We start from the raw sequence: 19,204 nt of genomic DNA, 5'->3' as shown, positions 1-19,204 counted from the left end.
AGAAGAGTTGTTGTTGCTTGTGTTGGTTTTTTGATTACAAAGCACTCAACCCCTATTTATATATATTATAAGCCAAAAAATTGGAAACTTCCTATTGAGCCAAAAAATTGGAAACCATCCCAATTTGGAAACTGCCTATTGCTGCCTCTTAAACCTCCTCTTCAATTTTTAGAAACTGCCTCTTACAATAACCTAAAACTCTTTTGATTGTTTTCCAATGTGCAATACTTGGGTTACTTGTATATCTACTTAATTTACTTACTGCATATGCTATATCCGGTCTTGTGCATTGTGTCGCATACATAAGACTTCCGATAACACTTGCATACTCAAGTTGAGCAACCGTTCTTTCACTATTTTGAATTAATTTGATAGTGGGATCAAATGGGGTATGAGTCTCTTTTATATTAAGATAACTAAATTTGTTAAGTACTTTTTCAATATAATGAGATTGACATAAAGAATAACCCCCACTATTTTTCTTAATTTTTATACCCAAAATAGTGTCAACTTCTCCAAGATCTTTCATTTTAATGAGATTGACAAATAATAATTGTATATCTATCACAAGTTTTGAAATACAAACATTTATCCGCACTATTATGTTTAAAACCATTTAAAGTAATAACACTATCAAATTTATTATGCCATTGTTTAGGAGCTTGTTTTAAACCGTATAAGGATTTTTCAGGTTTGCATACTTTATGTTCATTTCCTTGAAGAATAAATCCTTCCGGTTGTTCCATATAGACCTCCTCATTAAGGTCTCCATTTAAGAATGCGGTTTTTACGTCCATTTGATGCACATGAAGGTTATGAATAGATGCAATAGCAAACATTAATCTAATAGAAGTAATTCTAGCTACGGGTGCATATGTGTCAAAATAATCTATTCCTTCTTTTTGTCGAAAACCCTTGGGTACTAATCTAGCCTTAAATGTTTGAAGTGTACCATTGGTATCGTATTTCTTTTTAAATACCCATTCAGAACCAATTGCCTTTGAACCGGGTGGTAGATCAACTAATTTCCAAGTATGGTTTGACATAATTGAATCCATCTCATCATTAATAGCTTCCTTCCAAAACGCCGAATCTCTAGAAGCCATTGCTTCTTTAAAAGATTTAGGATCATCTCCAACTTCTAAATTGATTTGACTCACATTAATCACATTTTCTCTATTTCCTTCAACTAAATTGAAAGAAATTCTTTGAGAGTCATATAGATCCAAACCTAAATCTTTTTCTTTTCTTATTTCTTTGACTTTTTCGAGGTTCATACAAAAGTTCAAGAATTTTCGAAGATATCTCATTTTGAGACTTATTTTGATGAATATCTATTTGAGAATTATTATCACTAGATAACAAGTTCTCAAAAAATTCTACTTCTCTTGATTCAATTACAACATTGGACTCTAAATCCAAGAGTCTATAGGCCTTGCTATTTTGTGAATATCCAATAAACATACACTTTATAGCCCTAGCCCCCAACTTAGTCCTTTTAGGATTAGTAGTTTTACAATAGGCAAGACACCCCCACACTTTAAAATAGTTAATGTTTGGTTTTTTTCCTCTCCAAATTTCATATGGAGATTTTTTATTATTCTTTGAAGGAATTCTATTTAAAATATGGCAAGCCGATAAAATTGCTTCCCCCCATAATGAAAATGATGACTTAGCATATAATAACATAGCATTTACCATTTCAACAAAAGTACGATTTTTTTTCTTTCGGCTAAGCCATTTTGTTAAGGCGTAAAGGGTGCGGTGCATTGATGTATAATTCCATGTGTCTCACAAAATTTATTAAAATCATCACTAAAATATTCACCGCCTCTATCACTCCTAATTATCTTAATTTGTTAAATTCACGATTATATGATAATCGGAGATATGGATATAAAGTAAAGACACGATAATTTAACGTGGTTCGGTCGATTACTCAAGACCTACATCCACGGAGAAATAATTCTTTATTATTAATTCACCACATACAATTGTATGTGGGTTTGATCGGTTACATTGGTCAGACATAACTCGATGAGTTTGAATCCTAGAACCCTCTCCTATTTATAGATGACTTAGGGTTTAGGGTTTCCTAGTTTCTGATTACTAAACTAGGAAATAATACAAAATCTATCTAATATTACCATTAGATAGTTACAAGTGATATTCTGAATATATTATACTAATATTACATATCTTCACATATCTTATAATATCTTCACGTATCTTCAAATATATTCTGAATTCTTCTTGATCGTCGGATCCCGTCTTCTCGATCCGTCACGTACATACACGTGTTACACACGTATATTATTTCTGCAACTTATCTTGACCGCCGGATCTCCTATTTTCGATCCTCCTTATGTAACGTATCCTATTACCCCCCCGCAAGTTGGAGCACGTAAATTTTGAAGTGTCCGACTTGGAGAGAGAAAAAGAAAATACTTCTTGATTCGTCGCATTCGTCTTCTTGCAACTCTTGGATTGTGGATTCATTGGAAGATGATTGAACGATGATTAAGTCACAACCAAAAGGTTGGTAGTTGCGGTCAAAAAGTTGAGCGAAAATCAATGACAACGAAACTACATGTATTTTTCTCATGTATGTAAAGTTGGTCATTGTATGAAGAAAATGTCAACAACTAAAAGGTTGTGATGATCAATATCTTGTCGTATAAAAACGTCAAGTATGAACTTTAGGAGTGACAACAAAATTATGTTGTTTTGTTTAAAATCGACAAGAAATCATTGTCGGAATACCAAAAAATATTGGATAAGAAACAACCAAAACGATGGTCGACATGAAATTCATTGCCAAAAAAGACAAGACCGCGAATATAATTCTGGAATGAAAAATAGAGACATTTTATTCGTGGAAGAGATATTATATGAGGTGAAAAAATATTCCAAAATATAATTTGGTGGGAAAAATCCAAAATAGAATTGGAAGAAAGGAAATAATCATTAGAAATATATGATTATGAAAATTTCGCGGTTGAATTCCGGAATGAAAATCCAAAATAGGAATTTTTTCTCCGTCGAAAGAAAAGTCCAAAATTTTGGTAAAGAAATAAAATCGTCATAAACAAAGTATGACTTTGAAAATGTCACGGGTTTATCCGGAAAGAAAATTAGATGAAATTAATCAATTTTTAGTGTCACAAATAGAAGAGAAAGTGACAGAAAAATTGTGTCACAACTAGAAAAAGTTGGTGATAGGTGACATTAGAAGTCTGTCACAAAATAAATTTCCGACAGATAAACTGTGGCAAAACAATCTGTCACAAAACAGTGGGATGAGAAACTGTCACAAATACTTAATTTGGAGAAATTTAGGAACTTCTATATTAGGGTTTACCCAAATTGAGAAATTTCTCAAAATCGGGTTTCCCAAATCAGAAGGTAATTGAAAAAATTACACAAGATAGATCATCTGTGATGTGTATGAGAATCCAAATCGATGATTGGTATAATCAAACACATATAAGAATTACCGTTGATGGATTGATTTATAGAGAGAGGAAGCTCCGAAAATATGACTTTTCGGCTTATAAAATTGGTATTCATCACCAAATTAAAAGGGAGATCTTTAGTGGTGAATATATGATGTCCAAACGATTGAATCAATCGATTGGTAACGATAAGTTCGGTCGAATCAAATCAGACCGAGAGGAAATAACCCTTAGGGTTTTGCATAAGCGAGCTGTATTTTGCCGGAAGAAAAGGAACCGGTTTGGGGGTTTGTTTGCCGGGTTAGTGACGGGTTGCACAGAACCTGGTTATAGACGGGCCTAACGAAATTTCTAAAGGCACGCCAAGTCTAATAGTGGTCAAGATAAAAACAATTGACTGAAACACCAAAGTCTTAAAGACTTCGGTCAAGGTGGTCACGGGTCAAATTCGTTGACTCGTTCAACAGGGTCGAGAGAGACAGAAAGTGATGTTATCTCGAATTCTTGTCAATCTAGGGTTCCGGCGAGAAGATATTCCGGTAACGTGAAGGGTTGAAGAAGATCACGATGATGATGTCGCCCGAAGGGAAAAAGAGACCTACTAGGTCTAGGATTCGTCTAGAACAATTTGCGATAAGATGCAACAGCCGATGAAACCTTTATCTTGGCAGCCGATGTAATATTCTAGAGAGAGAGTCGCCGGCGGTGGTTGAATACCAAGGGGAAACACGACCGATTCTCTATCAAATCGGAAGGTAAATCGATCGGAGGGAATATATTATGGTCCTATCCGACTTAGTCAGAGTCTGGTATGCATCTGGTGAACAAAACAAGCCGAAAAAACGATCGGCCGTAAGCCCTAGATGGAAGTCGCCGGAGAAGATAAGTGATAAGTCGGGAACCAAAAGGAAATTTTGGTTCCAAACCGGGACGGGTTTGTTCCTGGTTAGGATTGACCAGGATAAATCTGTTCCGGGTCTTGACAACGTTATTCCAATTATCAATCTGGATAGGTCTATTCTGGTATGTAAGAGACCGGATTTGGTGTGTTTTGGGTCTCGAATTAGAACCAGAACGGGACAGAATTGGTTTCTAACCTAAAAGTGGTAAAAAAATATCCAAAAATAATGAAAAAATTGGAAATTAAATCTAGAACATACCTTCTTTCCCGAACCAACCATGAAGGTTTCAACTTTTTTTTCTTTTATTGTCGTTATGACACTTTTCTTTTCTTTGTAACCCCATGTTAGAAGTGTAATCAAGATGATAAATAGTCACAAGATTAACTTGGAAAAAAAATCGACGAAGTAACTTATCGATTACGTAATTACAACGAAAAAAAATCGTCGGAAATTTGCGGAAGCATAAAACATGAACACATAACCTGCTCATGATATTATGTTAAATTCACGATTATATGATAATCGGAGATATGGATATAAAGTAAAGACACGATAATTTAACGTGGTTCGGTCGATTACTCAAGACCTACATCCACGGAGAAATAATTCTTTATTATTAATTCACCACATACAATTGTATGTGGGTTTGATCGGTTACATTGGTCAGACATAACTCGATGAGTTTGAATCCTAGAACCCTCTCCTATTTATAGATGACTTAGGGTTTAGGGTTTCCTAGTTTCTGATTACTAAACTAGGAAATAATACAAAATCTATCTAATATTACCATTAGATAGTTACAAGAGATATTCTGAATATATTATACTAATATTACATATCTTAACATATCTTCTAATATCTTCACGTATCTTCAAATATATTCTGAATTCTTCTTGATCGTCGGATCCCGTCTTCTCGATCCGTCACGTACATACACGTGTTACACACGTATATTATTTCTGCAACTTACACGTATATTATTTCTGCAACTTATCTTGACCGCCGGATCTCCTATTTTCAATCCTCCTTATGTAACGTATCCTATTATAATTTTCTTTTCTAATTGGTTTTCTACTTCCGCCTTATAAATTTTAAAAACATCACTTTTATTTTTTAACAAGTAAACATAAGTATACCTAGAACAATCTATATTACAAAACAGCTTGGTTGTGACTAGGACAAGCTGACTAGGACAAGAAAAAAAGAAAATCTGCCAACTAGATTGGAAGACATACATGTATTTAATTTACTTTGTATTAACCCTCCATAATTGCTTACTTAGATGTAATGACATTTTATAACCCTCCCAACCAATCACATTCCTTAACTCATTCTATATAATGGAATTGAGTCCATGGGTATATAGACCAAAATTAATTTGATAATAGGTTTATAGACCACTCTTCTTAGATTATGGATTTTTGGTCCTTTTACAAGAAGGGTATAAAGTATGGCTAATTTATTGGGTAATACCAAATGTATCCCAAATCAAAAAACCCCGGGTTTTTTGAATTTACGAGGGTTTTAGGAAACTTTCCCAAAACCCGTGGGCGTGATTTGTGGGGGATCTTTATTCAGCCGAAACAGATTGGATACCAATCTTCATAAAGACACTTTCTCTCTCTAAACCTACTTCATTTGGGATTTCAATCGGTTTAATGTACCTTGATTTTAGGATAAATTTAGGAAAAAACAGTTAGATTCTCACGAAAATTTCTCCCTCTTCTATAATCTGTTTAGAAACAAAATCTAAACTTTCCCAAATCAATTTTCTCTCTCTTCTTTACAGATTTAATATGGAGATTTATTAGCCAAAAATATGGAGATTTATTAGAAAAAAAAAGATAGAAACAAATCATAATTTCTCTCTCCTCTAAACAGATTTGGAAATCAAATTTTCTCTTTCCTATTATCTGAATCAATCTAGGATCAATTTAGCGTGATTTGGGGGTTAATATACAAAACATATATATCACTTTCTCTCACTTAACTTTCAGTTTTGGAATTAGTATATTTTTCTGGGAACATTAAAGCAACATTTGTTTTCTTTTTTACTCATACATAAATACAAATCGAATACAAATTATGAAACAAATACGTAAATTATGTATTATTTATGACGAATAAACCATCATTAGTCAAGTATACAACGTAATTTATCAAATGTATTTGGGCCTTGTTCAGTAAATTACACATACTTTCTATTACATAACACATAATTTCTTTTACATTACACATCGTTTACATTCTGTTACCAAAAAATCGTTTACACTATATTGTCGAAGAGCATATGTAGTCTTGAGCAGGACAAACAACATTTACACTATATTGTCGAACAACATATCCAAATGATTTTGCACCACCAGGAAACAAATGACCAACTTCAGTAGCAAATTCCATAAGTAACAACAAAATTGCAAAAAGAAAACATATACATTTGTTAACAAAACAAACAATTTACTAGAAACGACATGTATAATGGAATAAATTATGCATACTGTTTGTTAAACTTCATAATGTGTTAGAAGACAAACATAACGTTAGTTCGAATCACAAGGTCACTGTTATGTGAAAAAATATGTATAATGTGCAATAAATTACATATAATTTTTGGAACATTTATTGTACTATAAACGGCAACTGTTTTGTGAAAAAAGTACGCGTAAAGTACATGTACTTTATATCCAGAGAAAACAATGAATCTGAATATACCGCAAATCTGAGTCCGTCAGTGAAGATGAATCTGATCTGAAAAAAACTTCAGTAATGATTAAACGAAAATCTTAAGATACATACCACGAAAATTGAAAGATATAGAACATACCTAGATTCAATAAAACATTAAATATGATATAAAGATCAAAGATTTCATTATTGATATTAAAATTTTAGAGAGAGAGAGAGAAGTTTAGACTTCAATTTCAGATCTATCAAAGATGGAAATATATATTATGAGAAAGATCTACAATTGAATCGTTTTTTCAGAAATAATACATAACAATTTGATACAGTTTAAAAAATTAATTATTAGATCTTAAAAATGAATCTAAATACAAAACAGTAATATCAAATACATGAAAACAAAAACGAAATCTTACAAATGAATGTTCTCATTATGATTTTAGCAAAAATAATTACCTTCAAGAATTGATCTTCGATAAGTTTAATGGAGATGAATGTAGAGTTCTGATGTTAATAGTGGTTAAACAACTAGGTTAATGTTCTTGAAAATGAGATATACTATATTACGGTTACATATTAGATTTGTTAATATTTCTTTCATTATAATTCTGATTGGAGAGAGAAAGATGGAGACAATTAAGGAAATGATATATACATGATTATTTTAGCAAAAACGGTTACAAAATATATGGAAAGGTTATAATAGGTATTAATAAGGATTAAATATTATAGAGATTTGATATTTCTCTCGAGATGAATACAAATGGACTAGATCTCTTTTATGATGATTAATTTGGTTTTTAAATCCTTTTTAGGATTATAGAGGATTAAATCTCCTATTAGGACCCTATTTTTGGTCTATAGACTCAAAAATTTAATGGAATTCTAACCAACAATTCTTCCTTCATAAACCCCCATAAGTACTCTCACAAAATTTTAATGGTTTTTTTAAACCTCCTCTACTCCTCCAACAACAAATAAGTTACAAAGTTGCATGAAGAATTTTTTTTTGTTGAAGCATATCACAAAATGGGAAATTTCACTTTATGCACAAACAAAATTAATGTTTGAAGTTTATTCATGTTTGTATGTGTGATGTTACATTTACATGAATAATTTTATACTCTTCTCTCCCTTCGATTTTTGTACTTCGGATAAATTTTCTTTTATCTTTTTGTTCAAATCAAACAAAATTAATGTTTGAAGTTTATTCATGTTTGTGTGTATGGTGTTACATTTACATGAATAATTTTACACTCTTTTCTCCCTTAGATTTTTGTACTTTGGATAAATTTTCTTTTATCTTTTTGTTTAAATCAAACTAGATGCATTTTTGTATCTATCTAATTTGTAATGATCTGGTATCTTTAAACTTAGTTCTAATATAATCTCCCTAATTTTAATTAACCCTTACCATGTCTCTTCCTAAGTTCTTCAATTTTGACAAATTTAATAAGATTAATTTGAGAAATTTATTAAGACTATACTTTTACTTTCTAAAAAGAAGTTTTTGTTCGTTCAAAACTAATTAAGTTTTATTTGTTAATTAAAATTCATGGAAAAAGACCATCAAAATATATTCTACCATCAAAATATAGAAAAATTGTCAACTCGATCGACAACTCCTTGATTGTTCGTCATTTTCTTTTAATTAGTAGGAGCCCTGATATCAAATACTCCCTATAGTACAATACAACTTGGCTGTGACTAGGACTAAGACAAAAGATAGAAAAGTTGTCAACTAGATCGACAACTCCATGATTGTTCATCATTTTCTTTTAATTAGTAGAGCCCCGATATCAAATACTCCATGATTGTTCATCATCCTTTTGAGTTAATCTCCCTTATTCATTGTATCATTCAAATTTCATTCCCCAGAAACTTCTCTTTCTACCACAAAAAAATTTCATTAACTCTCTCCTGAAAATTTTATATTCATCAATAGATTGGTTTTGGACTTTAGGCTACTCTAATTTCTCCATAAAAACCTGATTCATTCTCAACTAAAGCACACCAACTTAGTTCATTCGATTGTTAGTTAACGCAAGTGTTTCCTCCTCCATTATTCAACATTTTTTTTATAACTCAGCATATATAGAGTGGATTCTTAGCACTTTAGAAGCAAACCGTAAGTTTAACAACTCAATTTAGCCAATATTGAAATTAAGATTGACTAAAACTCTCTTAATCGTTGTAATATTTACAGGGATGAGAATACAATGTTACTAGGGTACCATTACATTTATTCCTTATTTGTTTATTATATGTTGCTTATAATACGAATCTTATACAAATGTCGTATTAGATGAATCGTACACAAATTATGATGTGAATGTCGATCTAGGCCAACAGATATTTGGGCACATATAAGATATACCTAAATTCCAATGGTCAAGAATGAACAACTATTGCTTATTGCTTCTTACTTAAATTCGAGTTATGCACTAATAATACTAATACAAATTTCAGTCGTGATTACGGCCTGTCCTAATATCTAGCTATACTTTCTCTTTTCTTCTTCTTCTTTCACACTTCACTAATATGAGTAAAAATTTTAATCTTTACTACAATCTGTTATAGTTTTGGTTATACATTCTCTTTTCTTCTACTTCTTTCACTCGAACAGGTAATAGTGTTCATGCTGAAAGAGAAAAGGAAATATCATACCTGTGTTTTTGAGGGAATCTTTGTAAATAAGATGGAATGTTGCTTTAACATTATACAATTATCCATGATAAAATAGATAAATATGTAACAAGAACTGACAAAATTTAACACGTATATGTTGTCTTCTTTGTAATAAAATTATTTACTATAAATTTCAATTTATGACAATTTTTATTTTTAATTTTAATAAAATTATTTGAGTTCAATTTTTCCTAATAACTGAGCATATATATTGTCCGTCTTACTCTTAAGAAACATGCCCGGAGCAAAAAATTAAATGCTTTACTCCATATCACACATTTTTTCTTCAACTTGTCGTCTTTAAAAATATCTCCACACATTTGCTCTCAATCCTCAAACTATACGTCTTCATATTAAACGATAATCAATTTATGCATCTCTATATTATATGATTCTCACATGTTCATTCACTTAAAAAAAAAGTTGTCGAACTCAAGCTAGAAAAGATAGTAAACAATGCTTAACAAAAAAATATAAATATGATCGCACTATAATTAGGATTTTCATCGTGCCGGAGGCACGGGCTATGCCTAGTCATCTATAAAAGTAATAAAGTATCGTTTGTCTCCTCTAGTTAAAATTCCATTTAATTCACAAATGTCGGTATGTATTAAGTCTAAAATGTTTGAAGTTCTAGTAACACTTTGAAATGGGTTCTTCACCATTTTAGACTTTATACATACTTCACATTTATTCAAGTTGTTAGTATCACATGATAATAAACCACATTTAACCATTCTTTTAATAGAACTCACACCAATATGTGCTAATCTATTATGCCACAAATTAAAAGAATCATGCATATAAGTAGAAGATATAATATTATTATTAATTTTATTTTCCATAGTACATAGTTTCACCATTCCATCACAAGAATAACCTTTCCCAACAAATACACCATTTTTAGACAAAATTAATTTGCCCGATTCATACACCGACTTTATTCCAGGTTTTCCCAATAAGTCACCACTTACTAGGTTTCTATTCATATCAGGAACATGAAGTACATTTGATAAAGTAATTTTCTTTCCCGATGTGAATACAAGTTCAACATTACCTTTACCAAGTACTTTAGAACGCACTTCATTTCCCATTTGAATTTCTTGACCATCATTTATTAAATCATTGGTTTTGAATATTGATCTATCATATGATACATGAACCGTGGCACATGTATCATACCACCATCCTGGAACTTTTCCATGAATTGCATTGATTTCGTTTAAAACCGCAACAATCTCTTCATTTATTGCATTTGCCTCTTGTATTTGTTCCTTACGAAATTTACAATCTCGAGCATAATGTCCCACTTTTCCACATACAAAACAACCTTTAGGTTTCTTCATGGCTTGGAAAGTCTTTTTAAATTTTCCTTGAACCTTCTTCGGACCCGAAAATTTTTCTTTATACTTCTTGGGATGATTTGATTTTTTCACCATGTTGGCTTTAGATATGCCAATATCATTCTCCACCTTGTTGTCTCTTGACCTTGATTCTTCTTCTATCCGAAGATGTTTTTGGATTTCCTCCAATGTAAAATCTTCGGTTTTGTGAAGAATCCTATTCCTATAGTTTTTCCAACTTGGTGGTAATTTTGCTATAATTGCACCAACTTGAAAAGACTCAGGAATGTCAATTTTGACAACTCTCATTTTATTTACAATAATTTGTAATTCATGAATTTGGGGTAAAATAGGTTTATCATCAAACATCTTAAAATCAAAATATTTAGAAGTAAGAAATTTTTTCGTACCTTCTTCTTCAGCCTTATATTTAAATTCTAGAACATTCCAAATATCTTTGGCAGAACGAGTATCCGTATAGAGATCATACAATCGATCAGACAAAGCATTTAAAATATGACCTCTACAAATAAGTTCATCTTCTTCTCTCTTCTTTCTTTCATCCTTTAATTCATTAGTATCTTCTTCGCTTGGTTCAGGAATTGATTTCAGTGTAGGATCAAGAATATAGAACACTTTCAAAGCAGTTAAAAGAAATTTCAGTTTGTCTTGCCAACGAGTAAAATTAGTACCACCAAAACGATCTATTCACCAAATCTTGATTCATTAATTTAATAATTGCCATAGTAGTCTCGGTCTCCATCAAAATATTGCTTTAAGATTGTTAGAAAAATTTAGTAATACCACAAATTAATGTAGGGATTGTAGAGACTTGAAACGTGTATTTAAATACACATTCCTTAAAGCAATATTTGCTCCCTCTCCACTTGAGATTACTTATAGGTTATGAGCAAATTACCTCCCAAGATATGACAAGCCTTATGTAAATCTGCACAAAGTAATATGTGAGGATTTACTTAAGGAGCACAAGAACAATCAAGATTTGGCTAAGAGTTTATTATAGAATAAAAAGATATTTCTGATTTTCTAAGTGAAGTGTTCTCTTGTTAATTCTATTATTTATAAAGAATGAAACAACTTTTATGAAAGTTTGCAACCTTTCATAAAAGTAGTTAAAGTTGTAGAGATACGTCTTCTTAATTTGAAATAAAACTTATAATTCAAATACAAAAACTAGTAGACATAAATTTAAAATTCAAATGTTATTTTCAAAATAAAGTATATTTAAATTAAATTACCTTTACATAATAATTGTTCATTTTTTCCAACACACCATTGCCACCTCTTCTCTCTCCTCTCATCTCCTATCTCAATCACGGTGGCCCTCTGTCTCAGTTTCTCCCCCTCTCCCACAATTTATATCTATCCCCTTGTCCCTCTATCTCTCATTGTTTCTCTCTAGGTCGCTTTCTCTTTCTCTCACTAAACCCCATTAAATAACTGCTCGTAATTTGAATTTTGGTTGGTCATTCACGGTTTACCCGACAGTTTATAAAAGGAACTCGGTCTAGTTCTCACTCAAACCAATTTCGAATATAAACCCAAGTCGAAACTCTCATCACGGGTTACAAATCAAGAACAAACACAACTGAAAATCAAATATATTTAAAGCTTTGAAAATATGCTTAGAAAACGTGTAACCCAAAATAGTTTACATAAAAAGAGAAACAACTTGAATTCATGTATATGAACAATTCATAAAAGATGAATTTGGACAGAGTCTCCTCTATAAATCGAACATATCAAACTTGAAAAACATGTCAAACATTCATATATGATTTCCATAAACTTGAACATAACAATAACATCACATTAAAAGTGACAAGGTGCATACTATTTACATATGTAAAATCACAAACAAGTGAGAGTACGACCCTAACTATTCAAGGTAATACATATATAATATTAACGTTGTGATAAAATCGTAAGTTGAAAAATATAATAAAAACTATATTGAGCATACATAATGTGAGTCATCGAAGTAAACTGTGTCACTCCGGGCCACCAGTACCAGCAACTGAACGAAAACAAAAAGGAATGAGATAACCCGAAGGTCAGCTCAGTAGGATATCTAGACATCCTGCCCCCACCACACACATCAAGAGTTTAATATATCAATAGTTGTAAGTGTTACATATATACATAAATACATAAATATCATTATGCACACGAAACAAGGCAATATAGCAAGATAATTCTTCTAGCTTACCAAGATCAAGACTGAATACGCCCTCAGTCGGGGTCACCTACTATTCGGCTAGGAAGAATTGTTCGGACAGGATCCTCGTAACAGTTCCCATCAACCAAAAAGGGAAGAACGTTTTTGTGTCTCAAGGTAGGGTAAATCCTATTTAAAGTCAAGCTTTTACAAGTTTCCACTTTCAGAGATTATGTTGGAAGTAGCTTGAATATGGGTTGATATTGAACCCGGTTTACGACCCGCCAACCTACTGGTATGCGTATCAGAACTCCGAGGCAGAGCTGGACTCCGAGACAGAGCAGGAATGCAGAGCTAGGATTATATCGGTTATTAGTGTTTGCGTATCCATGTGTATTTCGGATTTAGAAAGAAAAAGTCGGTGAGGCGGTGGGATTAGGGTTTAAGTGGTTGTATAAAATAAAACACTAGGAGATATCAGTAGTCTAATCCTCACGAATCTCTTGTGTAACTTGTTTGCTTATCATAGTGGAAATCATCGCGCCGTTGTCGTTGTGGAGTAGGTCTCACCAACCGAACAACGTAAATCTCTTATGTTTTGTGTGATCGTTCTTTATTTCTTATTGTTTTTTATTGGATTACTTGTTTTTTATTATATTAAACCCTAATTGTCATAAAAAACCGGTGTTAGAGCTAAGGTTTTCATGTTTCTGTGATGGTGAAATACGAGATAGAGAAGTTCGATGGAATTAATGATTTTAATCTTAGGAAGATTAAGATGTAAGCAGTATTAGTTTAACAGGGTTTGTTGAAAACGTTGAATGAGAAGGTTGCACTCGTTGAATCACTATCAGAAGAAGAGAATGAAGATCTCATGGACAGATTTTGTTGTGTTTAAGCAATGAGGTCTTGCGGGAAGTAGTGACGGAAATTACAACCGATGGGATATGAGGTAAGCTGGAGGCAAAGTATATGAAGAAATCTCTACCTAATCGTTTGTATCTAAAGAAAAAATTATTTATTTTCAGATGTTAGAAGGGGAATCATTGAAAGACCATATGGATGAAATAAGCCGAGTATTATTGGATTTGGCAAACATAGATGTCAAATTCGAAGATGATGATAATGCAGTATTATTGCTTGCATCCCTGCCACCATCATATGAAAGTTTTGTTGATTCTTTTATGTCTAGTGAAACAACTACGACATTGAAGGATGTTAAAGCCGCATTGAACTATAAGGAGTTGAGACGAAGGTCAATGGAAGAAAGCAGTTCAGGAGGTGGTTTGGTTGTAAGGGGAATGTCGCAGCATCTAGGCAATGGGAAGGGCCGGTATAGGTCTAAATCGAAACCTAGGAAGTACATATGCTTTAATTGTAAGAAGGAGGGACACTTCAAGAAGAATTGTCCTGAGCTTAAAAAGAAACCAGATGAGGCAGTAGTCATCGAAGAAGAAGATGATGGTAATGTCTTGGCAATCATTGAAGAATGTGATGAAGCTATGGTTCTGGCTATCAATGCCTACTTCGCTGAAGATAGGTGACTTTTGAATATTGGTTGTACATTTCATGTATGTCCTCATAGGGAATGATTTTCCACTAACACGACCATTAATGGTGGGAAGGTGTTAATTAGAAACGACGCTCTCTGTAAGGTGGTTGGTATTGGTACTATTCAGATCAAGATGCACGATGGTGTTGTGAGGACTATAACATACATCAAACATGTTTCAGATTTGAAGAGAAATCTAATTTCTTTAGGAACTCTGGATGATAATGGTTGCAAGTATACCGGTGAAGGTGGTGTGCTTCGAATTTCTAAGGGGAGTCTTAAAGTTATGAAAGGGTTGAAGAAGAATGGCCTATATGTGCTACAGGGTAACATGGTCACCGGATCTGTAGCGGTTTCATCATCAGACAAGGAAGTTGAGACTACCAAGCTATGGCATATGCGGTTAGTGCATGTGAGCGAAAGGGGGATGGCTATACTGAGCAAGCAGGGTTTACTCTTGAAGGAGATGTCCTTCGACCAAAGATGCAATGCGAGCAATTTGTCGGATAGGACAATTGATGAAGAAGATATCAAGTTTGGACGACTTAGGGATCGTAGTGTTTAGCTAGAAACCAACTACGATCGTCGAATTACGAAGTAATTCGCGGCTAACTTCGACTGGACCCTACATCGGGTTACACATAAGAATGTCTATTTGATCGGATGATATGACTAGTGGGAATGAGACATACAATTATGGGAGAGTCTCATAAATATGTCTCATAGGCCTAAAGGAAGTTTAGGCAAAGATAGCACAAAAGGCCCGAAAAGATGGAGACCTTTTGGTCCCAAGAGGTGGGCCGACCATGCTCATTAGGTAGCCCATACGGGGCCGGCCAGATCTAAAAAAGATCATATGCATGGGACGGCCACAACTAGAGGAAATTGGAAAATAGAATTTTCGTAATATTATTCAAAAGGGACTTTTAGGAATCTAATTAGGATCGGACTCTAACTTAGAAGTATATATAAGGTATCTTAGTGACTTGAATAAGGTGTGGAATTTCTCAATAAGTTTTCTTACTCTACCACATCAAGTAGAGAAGAGAAAGTGAGTTAATTCCCAAGCTATCTAACTAGTCGATAAAGAAGAAGGTGTTCTTCGTATCAAACTACCATTGGAGTTCTACAAGGTGGGAGATTAAGTAGATCATTCGGGTGTCTTGAGTAGAGGAGCAGCACATGGGGCTCTTGGTCTTCGCATTTGATTGGAAAGGTTCGAGGGAAAACTAGCGATTAAGGTAATCCTATAACTCTTAGTTAATTATTAGCTTATGCATGATGATCTTGGGAATGCTAGTGTTAGACATGAGATGTCTAAGATTCCGCTTAGAACACTACTATGTATCATAACCCAACACTGGCGTCAGAGCCTCTTGCACATGTTAATTTTGCTAAGTTTTAGACTAATCCATGATTGATTAGATGGATAAGTACTATATCTAAAAGTGTTTTAGACTTCAATTGATTATTTTGAATGTGATTTAAACGTTTCAAATTGATTTTCAAAGTGGATGATTGAAAAGAGTTTCAAAAGATCCGATTTTGATTGATTTCGGTATTGAAAAGTGTTTTCAAAAGAATTGTTCTTCATTGATTATAAAAATTGTTGAAAAACAAATTTTGGGTGTTTTTTAGAAGTTACTAAAAGATGGGACAACAACTTGAGAAGCAAAATAAAATTAAAAGTTTTGGAAGCTTGCACAAAATAGAAGTTGCCAAAGTTCTAGTCGGACGCGTCTCGGTTTTCTGACCGAGACCGTCTCGGACTTCCTATCCGAGGTAGTTGCGTCTCAGGTTTTGAAGGCGCGTCTGGGACGCTCCCCTTGGAAACCCGAGTGCGTCTCTGTAAGGACCGAGATGCTATGGGACTTCAAACGCGTCTGGGAAGCTCAGATAGCCCGATCACGTCTCGGACTGTCAGAGACGTCTGGAAGCTTCCACCAGATGCATGAGGATGTGTCTGGGATGCTCTAAGCATCTCAGTGCTAGACCGAGATGGCCTAAGGGCTTCGACCAAGGGCCAGACGCGTCTAGGACGCGTCTGGGACGCTGTAGGACATCTCGGGCTTGGCCCGAGACGTTCTGGAAGGCCAGGATGCGTCCTATTCCTCGATCGAGACCGAGATGCGTCTAGACGCGTCTGGTCTCGGCCAGAATGTGTTGGGCACGGCCCAATGCACTCGGTCTTGAGCCGAACCGTGCATGGGTCGAACCTAAGCATGACCACTCTATTAGGCCGGGCCGCCATATTGAGCCTTGACCTTAGGGTCTTGGGCCTTGACCATAGGGTCTTGGGCCTTAACCCATGGTTGTCCCGGGCTATTCCGAATTTGACTTAGGTCCATGGGTCGAAGCTTTACGGGTCTTGACCCAAGAGGGAGTTTTTCCCACGAAAGTCTAAACTTTTCTCCCGCTCCCGCCCAAATATTAACGAAATTATTTTGAGCCACCCGAAGGCCCGAAATGGGTTTTGCTTAAAATTGATTTGGAAAATCATTTAGAGACAAACCATATTTTTACGAAATTGACTTGGGCTCTTCAAAAGTCCAAACGAAGTTTTTCTTGAATTGGATTTTAGAAATCATAAAAGATAAAACCGGAATGCACCATTAGCCGAATTCTTCAAATTCAGACTTAAAATCCGTAATGTGACATAGAGATGTCGATAAAAGTATCTCCCGGATGATCATGCATATATAATTATTAGCCTTGAATATTATATGAATATATGCGATGTGAATGCGCGAACTAGTATGACCATAGAAAGTTATTTCATTCATTCTTGTTTTAAGCACGGATGGGTGCAATTTGTAATAATTTTAATTTCTAGTTTATACGATCTGTGTATCGTTTGAGTCTTGTAATTAGAGTTTAGGGTCTATGAGTCCATTGAAGAAACTCAAGGATGGAGATCCGAATTCGAGTGGGACAAATCAATGGAGGTTCAAAGATGGCGATCCTCGCGAACCAAAAGGCGAAACAAGCCTAAGAAGATTTGATCTTTTAGGACTAGGGGCCATACTATGATCCATATGTGCTTGATTTACTTTCTCGCGCACATTTACTTGTTTATTTACGCTTTGTGTCGTGGATGTTAGTTAGGCTAAATAGTTCACTGTAACGCATACCAGAGTTAGCGTAAAAGTCCCTAAAAGTAATTTTGAGAAAAATGCTTACCCAGACTAAGACACCCTTTTGCGCCCTAGATCGTAGATGGTGGCTTGGCCTTCGCAGAGTGTCATTTTCTATCTTGGGACAATGCTGGTGTAAGAAATTACATGTCTCTAAGACTACCCTAATCATCTAACTAGTGTTGGTAGCGGAATCTCAAACATCTAATATTTAACACTAAATTATCAAGGATCATATACATGAACTAACAATGAACTAGAAGGGAAGAAGAATACCTTTATTCGCTTTCCCACGAAATAATAAATTCTGGCCAATATTCGGAAGATAAAGAGCTTCAAGTGTTGCTCCTCTACTTAAGACACTGAATGTATAACTTGAACTCCCTCCTTTCAGTCAGCTAGGACCTGAAGGATATATCCGTTCGGTCTGAAGGAAATGTCCTTCCGAAAGAGTGTCCTTCGACCAAGATGGCAATGCGATCAATTTGTCAGCTAGGATAACGATGAACTCATCCTGAAGATCATCCAGTCCGTTCTAATTAGGGGTCGTAATACTTTGCTAGAAGTCGCTTACGATCGTCGGATCACTTCGGTGATTCGTGGCTAACATACACGGGATCCTACACATAAGATTGGTAACTTGATCGGTGAGATTTTACTAGACGGGAACAAGCTAAAGATGGATTAGATCCAACTTAAAAGAAAAAAAGGGTTCGAATGGCGATTTGAAACAAGATAGAAAGAACCGGGCTTAAAAAGGGTGTCCGGAGCAAGGCTCTAAGGGTCGACCATATGATAGTAAAAGCGACTGTCGGTGATGTATTCTTCGATAGTCGACGTAGTGGAAGCGAAAACTTTTAAATAACTTGCACTGATGCCATGTTGAATAGAGCAAGATTGGTTTTGAATGATGCTTTATTCATCTCATATGTGTTACATGGTAGACAAGAATAGAAATAGAGATTAGGTTTCTGTTACAATTTCCTAACATTGGTAACTATATATTTACAGATAATAGTATTTCCTATATAATAATATTATTTCCTATATGATAATATTATTTCCTATTGATAATATTGGGTGATTCACGTTTCCATGATTCACGCCAACACTTATACTATGTGAAGAGGTATAAACCTCTTTAGATAACTGGGAGAAGTTGAATTCGGGTGAAGCCGAAGAGAGAGAGGTGAACTCAGTGAAGCCGAGGGAGAGAGAGAGAGGAAGATGAACTCGGTTGAAAACCAAAAAGGAGAAAGGGAGATTGAG

At 34.2% G+C, this 19,204-nt stretch overlaps 1 pseudogene; it reads right to left on the bottom strand.

Annotated features, from left to right (window-relative positions):
• Positions 1-530: 530 nt before the first annotated feature.
• LOC147558642 (uncharacterized) lies at positions 531-11,833 on the bottom strand (annotated as a pseudogene).
• Between the last annotated feature and the right edge of the window lie 7,371 nt (positions 11,834-19,204).

The sequence above is a fragment of the Eschscholzia californica genome, unplaced genomic scaffold (assembly GCF_041429995.1).
Source record: "Eschscholzia californica isolate CP2 unplaced genomic scaffold, dmEscCali1.0.p SCAF_2, whole genome shotgun sequence".
NCBI lineage: Eukaryota > Viridiplantae > Streptophyta > Magnoliopsida > Ranunculales > Papaveraceae > Eschscholzia > Eschscholzia californica.
Note: the sequence above shows the minus strand (reverse complement) of the source record. Positions and strands in the feature narration are given on the sequence as shown.